This window comes from Natrix helvetica (assembly GCF_964273705.1).
Source record: "Natrix helvetica genome assembly, chromosome: 3".
Taxonomy (NCBI): domain Eukaryota; kingdom Metazoa; phylum Chordata; class Lepidosauria; order Squamata; family Natricidae; genus Natrix; species Natrix helvetica.
In genome coordinates this window covers 119,194,713-119,206,058 of record NC_138549.1, presented here as the reverse complement: position 1 = coordinate 119,206,058, position 11,346 = coordinate 119,194,713, and positions in this window count along the sequence as shown.

Genomic DNA, 11,346 nt, shown 5'->3' with positions numbered 1-11,346 from the left:
TTTGTGGCTGTCTACTTGAACACGCGGATCAGTTCTCGGAATAATTAGCTGCTTTTGTCAGACACTTTATAATAGGAGGGGTGGGGGAAAATTCTGGATTCAATTGGTATCTGCCACCTCATACCATCTTAAATCCATTTTTCCATGTGCTGCATTCCGGGGGGAAATAGATAAGGAGCTTCCATGTGGCCTCATTTTAGATGCTTAAAAAGTGCTATTAGACTTCCTTTGCCAGTGACCAAGGCAATCTGCCTGGATGCTGTTTAGCCTTGTTGGTGATAGATAATGCACAATCATTCTGTCAGACTGTGTTACTTGAATAGGATAGAGCTGGAAGGTACCTTGGAGGTCTTCTAGTCTAGCCCCCTGTTCAAGCAGGAGAACCTATGCAATCTCGGACAAGTGACTGTCCAATCTCTATTTAAAAACCTCCAGCAATGGGGTGCTCATGATTTCTGAAGGCAAAGCTGTTCCACTTGTTAATTGTGCTCCAGTGACGTGCGATGAGGTTTATGGATGGTGAGGCACTGACGTCATCACAATCTTTTTATTAAAATGCCTTTGCAACACAGGGGGTTTTAATAAAAGGATCCGTGCCGTTTTGTCCCGTCCTTGCGCGTTTCGAAGGGGTGGCGGGCAAGAGCGTATCGGCGAGGATCATATGCGGTGACCACCAGTGGCCAACAACAACAACAAAAGAGATTTGGGGGGGGGGGCAAGGAGCCAAGGAGTTCCTTGTTGTGTTTTCCACAAGGGAGGACAGTCCCTCCGAGGGGGGGGGGAAGAGAGAGAGATGATGATGATGATGACAATTAAGTATCAAAAACCTTTTGAGTTTGACAATATAATACATAATCCAAAATTATAAATAATCTTATTTTCAGATACATTTTTTTGCCATCTGTTATTTTCTTTTTAAAAAATCAGACTTGCTTCCAATTTGTGCCTTCTGGCAAAGTGCAGTTTTCTTGGCAAGAGATCTAGCTTGCCATTGCTTTCGTCATCGGTCTGAGAAAGTTTGTTTGTTTGTTTGTTTGTTTGTTTGTTTGTTTCTTTTCTCTTCCTTTCTTTTCCCCTGATTTGTTTCCCTCTCTTTTCTCTCTCTCTCATTCTCTCCCTTCATCTCTTTCATTTCTCTCTCCCTCTCCCCCTTCTCTCTCTAATTTGTTTCCCTCTCTCTTCCCTCTCTCCCATTCTCTCCTTCCAGCTCTCTTTCATTTCTCTCTATCTCTCTCTCTTTCTCCCCTTTTCTCTTTCATCTCTTTCTTGTGCGTGCAAGCAAAATACCCCAGGATCACGGTGGCGGGGACATCAACTCCTTCCGCTGTGCTGCGGAGAAGAGCCACGCTGTGCAGGAGACTCCTCAGTGCTAGACTCAGGTCAGTGTGAGTGGCGGTCCCCTTCATGTTGTCTCAAGAGGGAGGGGAATGGGACCACGGCTCGCGCTGACCTGAGTCTAGCGCCGAGGAGTCTCCTGCACAGCATGGCTCTTCTCCACCGACAGAAAGGACGACCCATCCAAATTTTATAGATTTGAACAAAATGTTAAGATATAGAGACTTAATTGATAGACAGGGAAACTTAAAAACAATTGAAGAATTGGCAGAACAGAACATGAAAGTTGACTGGGTAACTTATCTTCAAAGCAAAACTAAATACAATAAAGATACCAAATTATATGACATTGAAACAGAACCACACGAATTGGATAAAATTATTCAAAGCTCAGATAGAAAGATGATAGGGAGAATATATAAATTTCTCCTGAAGTATAAAATGGAAGAGGAAATTGTGAAAGAACAAATGATAAAATGGGCGCAGAACTTTGGATATAATATTGAATTAGACAAATGGGAAAAATTTTGGGGAACAAACTTAAAAATGACACTCTCAGTTGCATACAAGGAAAACCAGTACAAAATGTTTTATAGATGGCACCTGGCACCAACAAGGTTAGCTAAAATATCAACAAATACCTCCCCAAAATGTTGGAAATGCGAATCGATACACGGAACGTATTACCATTTATGGTGGACCTGTGAGGAGGCTAAAATTTTTTGGAAAAAGATCAAAAATTGGCTGGAGACAATAACGGGGGTTAAAATAGAATGGAAACCGGAAATCTTTTTATTAGGAATAATGTCTGCGAAATACAAAAAAGAAATCCAATATTTAATACTACATATAACTACGGCGGCAAGGATTGCCTTTGCCCAGAAATGGAAAAACAAATCAACTCCAAGTGAAGATGAAATAATAAGAAAGGTTATGGACTGTGCTGAAATGGACAAACTAACTAAAGAAATTCAGGGAAAAGAAGAATCAGAATTCTACCAGATATGAGATAAATGGTATAGGTGGATGGAGGAAAGAAACAAGAATCAATGAAGGAATGTAACAAAACTCAAAAATAATAGTTATGAGTAAAATAAGAAAGTTAAGAATGGTGAAACTCAAATGAAATGCAATTGAATGGGAAATAATATAAGGTGAGCGCTATCGATTGATAATTGCTACTAGAAAGAACAGGAAGCTCCTGTTTGTATTGCACTGTGTAAATGTGTTGTACGCCTACGTTTTGTGTGTGTGTATTTTATATGTTTGTTAATAAAATATTTTAAAAAAAACCTGGGGGGTGTAGACTTTCTATATCCACTGTATACAAACATGTGAAACATGCAAAAAAGAGCAAAATAATCAAAAGATCAAAATGCTGCAGAATAAACAAAATAAAAATGGGACTCCACAATCACTGTGTTTCCAAAGCCCACAACAGTCAGGTCTTCAATAATTTCCTGAATGATACAAGGCTGGAATTTCCTGAATGATACAAGACCTGTCGGGGTGGGGGTGGGGATAACAGAATAATAACAGAATAACAGAGTTGGAAGGGACCTTGGAGGTCTTCTAGTCCAACCCCCTGCTCAAGCAGGAGACCCTATCATTCCAGAGGGCAGGAATTGCATGAGAGGATGCATGCTTTCTTTTTTTTGTTTTTTGAAAAAAAAATTAATTAAGCAAAAACACAAAAAAAGAATCATCCTTCATTACATCTTGTAGAAAGCGTGTCGATTGGTTACAGACAACGTTCGTGCATTTCTTCCACAGTCATTACTTATAGTTCATATTAGATTATACACTTTAAATCAAAAATCTTTGTATATCTTACTATCAATGTACCACAATTCTCATTTGACTACAATTATTTGAACGTGCTTTTACCTCAAATTATTCATACTTAAAGACACAACCACATAATGGCATTCATTAGCTATTTCAAAAATCCTCCAATAACATTACACTTTTATAACATATTCTAAGTAAAAGTCAATAAAATTCCTAAACCTTTCCCCCCCTTCCCCCCCAACTCACTGTTTAGAGTTTGTATCCAAGTTGCTTTTACCAATACCAGATCATATATATATTATTAAACAATATCCATTGAAATGTCCTTGTTGTTATTATAATTGGCTAAAAATCATTTACTATTTATATCCCACCTCCTCTCGTCAAACCCAAAAAACATTATACCTTTATGACGAGGCCTAAATAAAAGTTTGTGAATAAAATTTATAGGTCTTTTTCCCAGATTGCAATTTGCAATTTATATCCAAATTTCTTTTACTAGTGTGCCACTACATATATACATCATTAAGCTATATCCATTATCATTTCATTATTGTTATTATAGTTAATTATTTGTTGACAAATAAAAATTTAATAACAAACTAAAACAATCTAAAAATTATTAAATTCTTACTTATTGATCAACCAAAATTAACTAATTTTTTATTATCAACTTTCATTGTCAACCTGTATCTTTCCAGTAACAAAACAGTCTTATCTCTCTTGCCAATTGTGGTGTCAGTCTTCTTTTTATCTCCTTTATAAGGTTTTTATAGACTTCTCTCCGCACTTTGTTGCTTGAAGAATCTATTAGGTAATCTCATTGCCCTCCAGTTGTTATTAAAATTAGTTTGTCTTTGGTTGTTAATCGTGCTTCTGAAAGAATTTCCCTTCTTAAATCCATCATCATTACCCTTTTTTCTTCTTCTGTATCTTGGAATCTGGGGTAGAGCTCCACTTCGTCGAATTCCCTCTTCCATATTCCCTTCATTCCACTTTCACCCACATTTGCTCCATTAATAAATTCATCTGTTGTCTTGTCTTTATCTTCTATGTCTTCATTCTCCCCTTTAATTTTTGGGGCTCCAACCCCTTCATTTTTTGCTGTGAGGAACACTAGTTTTCCAACTTCTTCTCAATTCTCCCGTATCCTTCCAATAGATTTTGAATTCCAGCCAAGATATTTTGGAATTTTAAGGTTTCCTCATCTGAATATTTATCCATGTTTCCAAAAAAGAAGAAGGAAACGAAAAAAGAAAAAAAAAGACTAGTAGCCACTGCCACTCTAGCCTTCTAGGCCTCTTTTATTTTTTAATTTTAGGTTAACTTAAGCACAAGTTATTTTGTGCTCTTCAAAAAAGAAGGGTTCTGGTTTTTTCCCTTTCTCTCCCCTACCAAAATAGTTCTCAAAAGCACCTGCAAAAATAATTCATACCCTTGGTTCTTTATCAGTTTCTGTAAACAAATTGCAAACCCTTCAGCTACAAAGTCAGTAAGATCAAAGAGGAAAAAAGAAGAGATACATTGTTTCAAAGACTCCAGCCTCTGACCTCCAAGTGGCAGTGTTGCTACTTTTCACTTTCTAATATTTATCTCTGGTTTATAGGAAACAAAGTTCTTTAATGAAATTTAATAACAATAGGAAGAATTGTTGAAATAAAAAGGAAGGTTTTAGTTCAGAAGTCAAAAAATAAAGTAACAAAAAGCAGAAGAAAAAAATTAATCCATTCACTTTAAGAGGAGAAATGAAAAACGTTGTGAGCACTTCAATCCACAAAGTATAGTTACAAAGAAAAAAAAGCTTTCCAAAGCTATCCAATATACGTTAATTTCGCCGCTTAATTCTTTTGCTTAAGGATCTACTTTGACCTTTAAACAAAAGTTTCTTTGGGCAGTCTTCCCCAAAATAGAAAAAAAATACCTCACCAGATGGACTCACTTTCTCGTTTCGCTTCCTTCCTTCCGGAGCCGTCCCAACTTCATCAGCCTGGGGCTGCCTGTTTACCGCCGGCTTGAAGAACTTCCCTTGGGTCAATCAGGGACTTTGCGGTGTCCCTGAGACCAGCAAGTCTTCGTCTTCTTGATCACCATCTCTACAGGATGGTTTAGGTCCAAATGGACCGTCCAGCGGCAAAAGTGTCAACGGCGGTCTCGGAGTATCGAGAACGCATGTTGTATCATCGCAACGTTGGCTCCTCCTTCTCCAGGATGCATGCTTTCTTGATCCTGCATGATGAAGGGTTAATTGATGGGATCGGAGTGCACCTGCTCTGGTGGACCAAATTCAACTGGCAGAGACAATTGGGAGATAAGTGGTCCCTATGTTCATAACTCTGAAATCTCCCAATCTGCTACAGTCCAGATGTTTTGCCCTGCTGCCCTTATTTCTACAAAATAAGCACACGTGATTAATGAATGATTGAGTGGCAATATTGTAGCCTAGCATGTCTGGAGTGTGTCGGGTATGAAAAGCTATACTAAAACCAATCTATCTAAAATTTATTCTGAGACCAATCCAAGATGTTTAAGGGCAACTTTTGTACCTCAAGAGTACAATTCAAGCAGGAAGGAAGAATGGATTAGAATAAAGAGCCCTGCATACACCATGTATGTAAAGCCAACCAAAAGGGGAAAGTGAACACCAATTTTCTTTTACAAGATGTTGCAGCCCTTCGTGCTCCATCTTGCTTGCCCTCTTCCCCATCTTTTCTTAAGCATTTACGGAAATCAAATACTTTTTAGAGACCGAATCTAAGGCTTTTTGCTCAGTTTCCTGCACATACATATATATACTACGAGCTTCCCTGTCTCTGCAGGTTGCAGTTCTCCGCTGCTCTGCGGCACAGCTAGCGCTAGCCTCTGCTTAGCATTATGCACACGACTCCTCTGTGGCCTGATGCATGCTGTTTGTTTGCTTTGAAGTGATGTATAATCTGTGCTGATAATTAAAGAACGTCATTCCAGGGTTAGTATTTATTGATACCAATTTAACTCGCCTCATACATCAAACTCCAACCATCCATTGAAATCCCTGGTGAATTGCTCCGTTCCAAGAGACCTTGTTTTCATTACCTAAAATGACAGGACAAACTTTGGGGGCATTGGCTCCTCTTCTCTGCCTGCACAACAGCCACCTTTACTTCTTCCATTGGGTAGAAAGACTGCAGCTCAAATTCAAACGGGACCGGGACAAGAGTGAGGCTTTGTTATTACAGTGCAGCATTTATTGGCACGTCACTAAGTTGATGATTTTTGAATCCCCGAAAATCAGAACATGCCATTTTAGAGATTAGGAGGCATCTAGACTATAATGTTCTAAGGTGAAATGTCTGCGAAGTCTATGTCTCTGCCAATCCTAGTGATCATAGAGAACCGGTTTTTGCCTGTTGAATTATGAATTCTCAGATCTGTTTTTTTGGACTAACTCAGAACTGGCCAAGAATTCGTAGTTCTACTGGCAAAAAACAGTGTAGCATGTAATTGCCCTTAAACCAGACTGCCACAGTAGAACAAATTGTAATCATGTGAACAAGGATCAAAATTGTGTTTAGCAGCATTTTCCAAATATACTTTGCATCATTTTTTTTTGCTGTAATGCAGGGGTCCCCAAACTTGGCAACTTTAAGACTTGTGGACTTTAACTTCCAGAATTCTGAGAGTTGAAGTCCACAAGTCTTAAAGTTGCCAAGTTTGAAGACTTCTGCATGTAATGCAATCAAAGTATGTAAAAGATGAAAGAGACCACAGAGATATTCTAGTCCAACCTTCAGCTCCCTGCAGGAGCTACCAAAGCATTCCTGACAGATGGCCCTCCAACCTTCGTTTCAGGGCTTCTTGAGAAGGAGAATTCACCCTGTCACATGACAGCCTCTTTCACTCAATGATACTTCTTGTAGGAAGGAAGCTCTTTCTGAGCCTGTACCTTCTTCCTTATAATTTGAACCCACTGTTTCTGCTCCTGCTCTAGGAGCAATAGAATCCATCACTCCTATAATTTAAAACTAGTTAAACTTAGTGAAATTTAGTGACAATAGATATAGTTAAATAAATAATTGATAATGATAATAATGTATACAATGTGTAGTGTTACAATAAGCGATAATGGGATATGAATATTGAATGGTACCCATGAAAGGAAGATTAGAAATCCTTTTGGATTATATATAAAGGTTAATAAAAAAGAACTAAGTTAGATACAGTTAAGCCTTGATTATTAGGGGGGGGAATGTTATGATACAGGATATAGTCAAATAAAGGAGGGATAATGATAACAACGTATATACAGGTATGGGTACAACATAAGGAAACTGGATGCAAATTGTAAACAGTGATTTGGAAAGGAGGATTAGAAAATTTTGTTATGAAATATTATGGATGTTTAGCTGGAATAAGACATAAGGATTCAGTGTTATTGGAGGATTTTAGAAATAGTAAATGAAATGCCAATATATGGTTATGTATTAAATCTTGGTATATTTTATGATGAAGGACGTTTAAACAATTATAGTCAAATGAAAATGGAGGTATGATGATGGTAACATGTATAAATATCTGAGTTAAAATACTTGAGTTAATATGAATTATGTTTGTTGACTGTGGAAGAGATGCACGTAAGCCTTTTTGTAACCAACTGATACACTTTCTACAGTATGTAAAGAAGGATGTGTTGTGTTGTTTTGAAAATAAAAAATAAAAAAACCTTTTATATATATAAAAAAGAATCCATCATTCCTCTTCTATGTGACAACCCTTCAGATTTTGGAAATATGATAAAATATCTGCACTTGGGTGTATTTTTTTGTAGATTAAATATAATAAGATATGTCAGGGGATGCCACAAAGAAGAGGGAGTCAAGCTATTCTGCAAAGCACCTGAAGGCAGGACAAGAAGTAATGGGTGGAAACTAATCAAGGAGTGAAACAACCTAGAACTAAGGAGAAATTTGCTGACTGTGAGAACAATGAATCAGTGGAACAACTTGCCTCCAGAAGTTATGAATGCTCCAACACTGCAAGTTTTTAAGAAGAGATTGGACAATCATTTCCTGAAATGGTATAGGGCCTTGATGGTGAACTTATGGCATACATGCCCCAAGTGGCACGCGGAGCCATGTTGCCTGGTACGCGCGGCGTTGCCTATTCCTCTTCCAGGTTTCTGGCATGCATGCAGACACAATGATCAGCTGGCCATGCATGCAGCAGTGCAGGAAACTGGAAGAGCTGCTCTTCCATTTTCTAGCATGAGCATGCGTGCTGGCCAGCTGATTGTCATGCATGCATCTGCACCAATGCTCTTTTGGAGTGCAGACCCGAGGAGCACGCATGCTCCCTTTTTGGCATGGGTTTGCCATCACTGATATAGGTTTGTTGCCTGAGCAGGGGGTTGGACTAGAAGACCTCCAAGGTCCCTTCCAACCAGTGGTGAGAGTCAATTTTTTTTACTACCGGTTCTCTGGGCGTGGCTTGGTCAGCATGGCATGGCTTGATGGGTGTGGCTTGATGGGTGTGGCAGGGGAAGGATACTGTAAAATCTCCATTTCCTCCTGATCAGCTGGGACACGGGAGGCAGAGAATAGATGGGGGCAGGGCCAATCAGAAGTGATATTTACCAGTTCTCTGAACTACTCAAAATTTCCGCTACCGGTTCTCCAGAACTGGTCAGAATCTGCTGAATACCACTTCTGCTTCCAACTCTGTTATTCTGTTAAGAGCCTTTAACCGCTTCTCATGGGGCATGATTTCTAGACTTTATCCATCTTCAAAGCGCTCTTCAGAACTTCTTTAATCTTTTTGCTATCCTTTTTAATTTCAGTGGTCAGGATTGAACACATGGGTCTTCCCTGAGCATAGTGTGGAACAACAGATAGATTAGCATTCTATGTTCTTTTTAATGTATCCCAAGCTAGCATTTACCTTTTTAGTAGTTGCATCGCTCTTGCTGAATCTGTGATTGACAAGGACACTTAGACACTTACATATGTATTATGCAGACAAGACACATCTCCCCATCTTATAGATGGACTTTGCATTTTCCTACCCAAATGAGAATTTCACATTTCTCCCTATTAATTAAATCCTATTCACTTTTCCCCACTTCTCAAGCTGTGTAGAGATTTTAAAATATGTCTAGATCTTTTTAACTAAAAGCAGAAGTGAGCCTCCACTATGTTGTCTAAGGGCGTTATATAAAAACTTTTACATTTACATTTTCCTTTCCTCCAAAACAATAGGAATTGTAAACCATTCATTTATCAATATTAATATCCATGAGACAATTTGAAATATTTACCCCACGAAGATATTTTCTTGGAATAATTATTGCAAGAAGGAATTCAACGTCAAATAAAACCCCAATTTTTATCAATTTCTATGTGTACATTTTATTTTTAATGTCTTGAATAGTCGACAGTACGGTCATGTTGATCATTACATGCTATGGAATGTGCTAGATTAACCTTTGGAAACTGATTAGGGCATCTGAATTTAAACACACTGTTTCTCTATATATATTAATGACAACATTCCCAGAAACTTGATTTATGCATGGATACATTAATTTTCCTAGTAACCTTTAAACAAATTAATATTCCCTCTGCTTTAAAATTTTGCAGATTCATACTGAATCCTCAATGTACAGTAATACTGGGAGGCAAGTACTTAAAATGATTTTTGCTATTCCAGAGACAGCATTTCCTACTTTGATATATTCAATTTCCACCTATTTCTGATATCTCCTATACACAATGTTAACTTTCTGTAACCTGAAGCAAGGAATAATCTAAAATGAATGTTATTTGTGTAAGCTGATATTTTGCTTCTAAGTGAAAATATTTGCATTATTATATCACAAAAACAGGATTTAAAATATAGTTGAGATTTATTTAAGCCAGTTCCTTCAACCTGTCACCTTCTGGTTGCATTGCGACTGCATTTACAACAAATTCTGCTAGCACAATCAAAGATGCCAAAGTTGCTGTGGGAGGCAGAATTAGGCTTTAACTGCACTTCTTGCTCAGAAAGATTGTTGAAATACTGTTTGTAACAGGGAAGATTCATCAACGTAATTAGATTAGAATTTGACAGTTCATAAACACATATCTGTACAGTTGAGTTTATGTTGACTTTCTATTGTATTAATTAACTACACAGGGATTCTACGTGCGTGTGGTTGGCATCTGGTAATTTCTAAGCTCCATTGTGGTGACTTGCTGATCAGTTGCCCTCTGTTGTCTCTTCCTCTCCCTTGGCAGCAAACATGTGGATAATTGCCAAGAACCACTTGTGCTGTCCCATCATCTCCCCTCTTCAACAGTTTAACATACATCAGCCAGTTATAAAGGAGAAGGAAAAGCAGAATAATGTTGCATAAGATAAAAGGATGGATTTTGTTTCTGTGAGACAGACCTCGCTGCTCTTCTCTGCAGGTGGCTGTAGCCCATTTGTCCAATGCTTGGCCCTGATGGAATTCATCAGCTAATTAAGGAACTGGCTTCTGTCTCATGGCAAGCCTTTGTTTTCTGTTCTGGTACGCTTAAGAACCTTAAGTTGCTCCATGGGCCTGCTCTCCTTTTCTCTGGATTTGCTGATACACAGGTAATCAGCCGTTCTTTTGATTGTGTTGCCCTCAGAGAGGTGAAAGCAATTTCCTTTCTGACTTAGGGAGGTTCACTGCACATTGTATGAGAACCCTGCCGCAAAGGGGTAACTGCTCTATAATTATGTAACTAGGGTAAAAGCTCGCTGAAATTAGAAGATATTGTTTGAACTGATTTCATAAGGCTGCTGGTTGCTATCAGCACTACAAAAAGCTGAAATATTGTTCTCTAATATTGGGGACTTAGAGAGAAGACGGTAAGCTTGTCTACTGGCAATGAAATATCTTAGAAGCTGTAAAAGGGAAGCATTCCTTAAGTATACTTCTTTGTGGAGGGCAAAAAAAAAAAAAGAAACCACCAAAACGAGATCTCAGAACCACTGAATTATATCTTTCAGAGATCCTGGAACACCAGGGAACTACCAGAGGACCGGAAAAGAGCTGATGTGGTTCCCATCTTCAAAAAAGGGAAAAAAATTAGATCCAGGAAACTACAGACCTATCAGCCTGACCTCAATACCAGGAAAGATTCTGGAAAAAATAATCAAGCAACGAATTTGCGAACACCTAGAAGCAAACAAAGTAATAGCCAAAAGCCAACGTTGATTTGTCAAAAACAGATCATG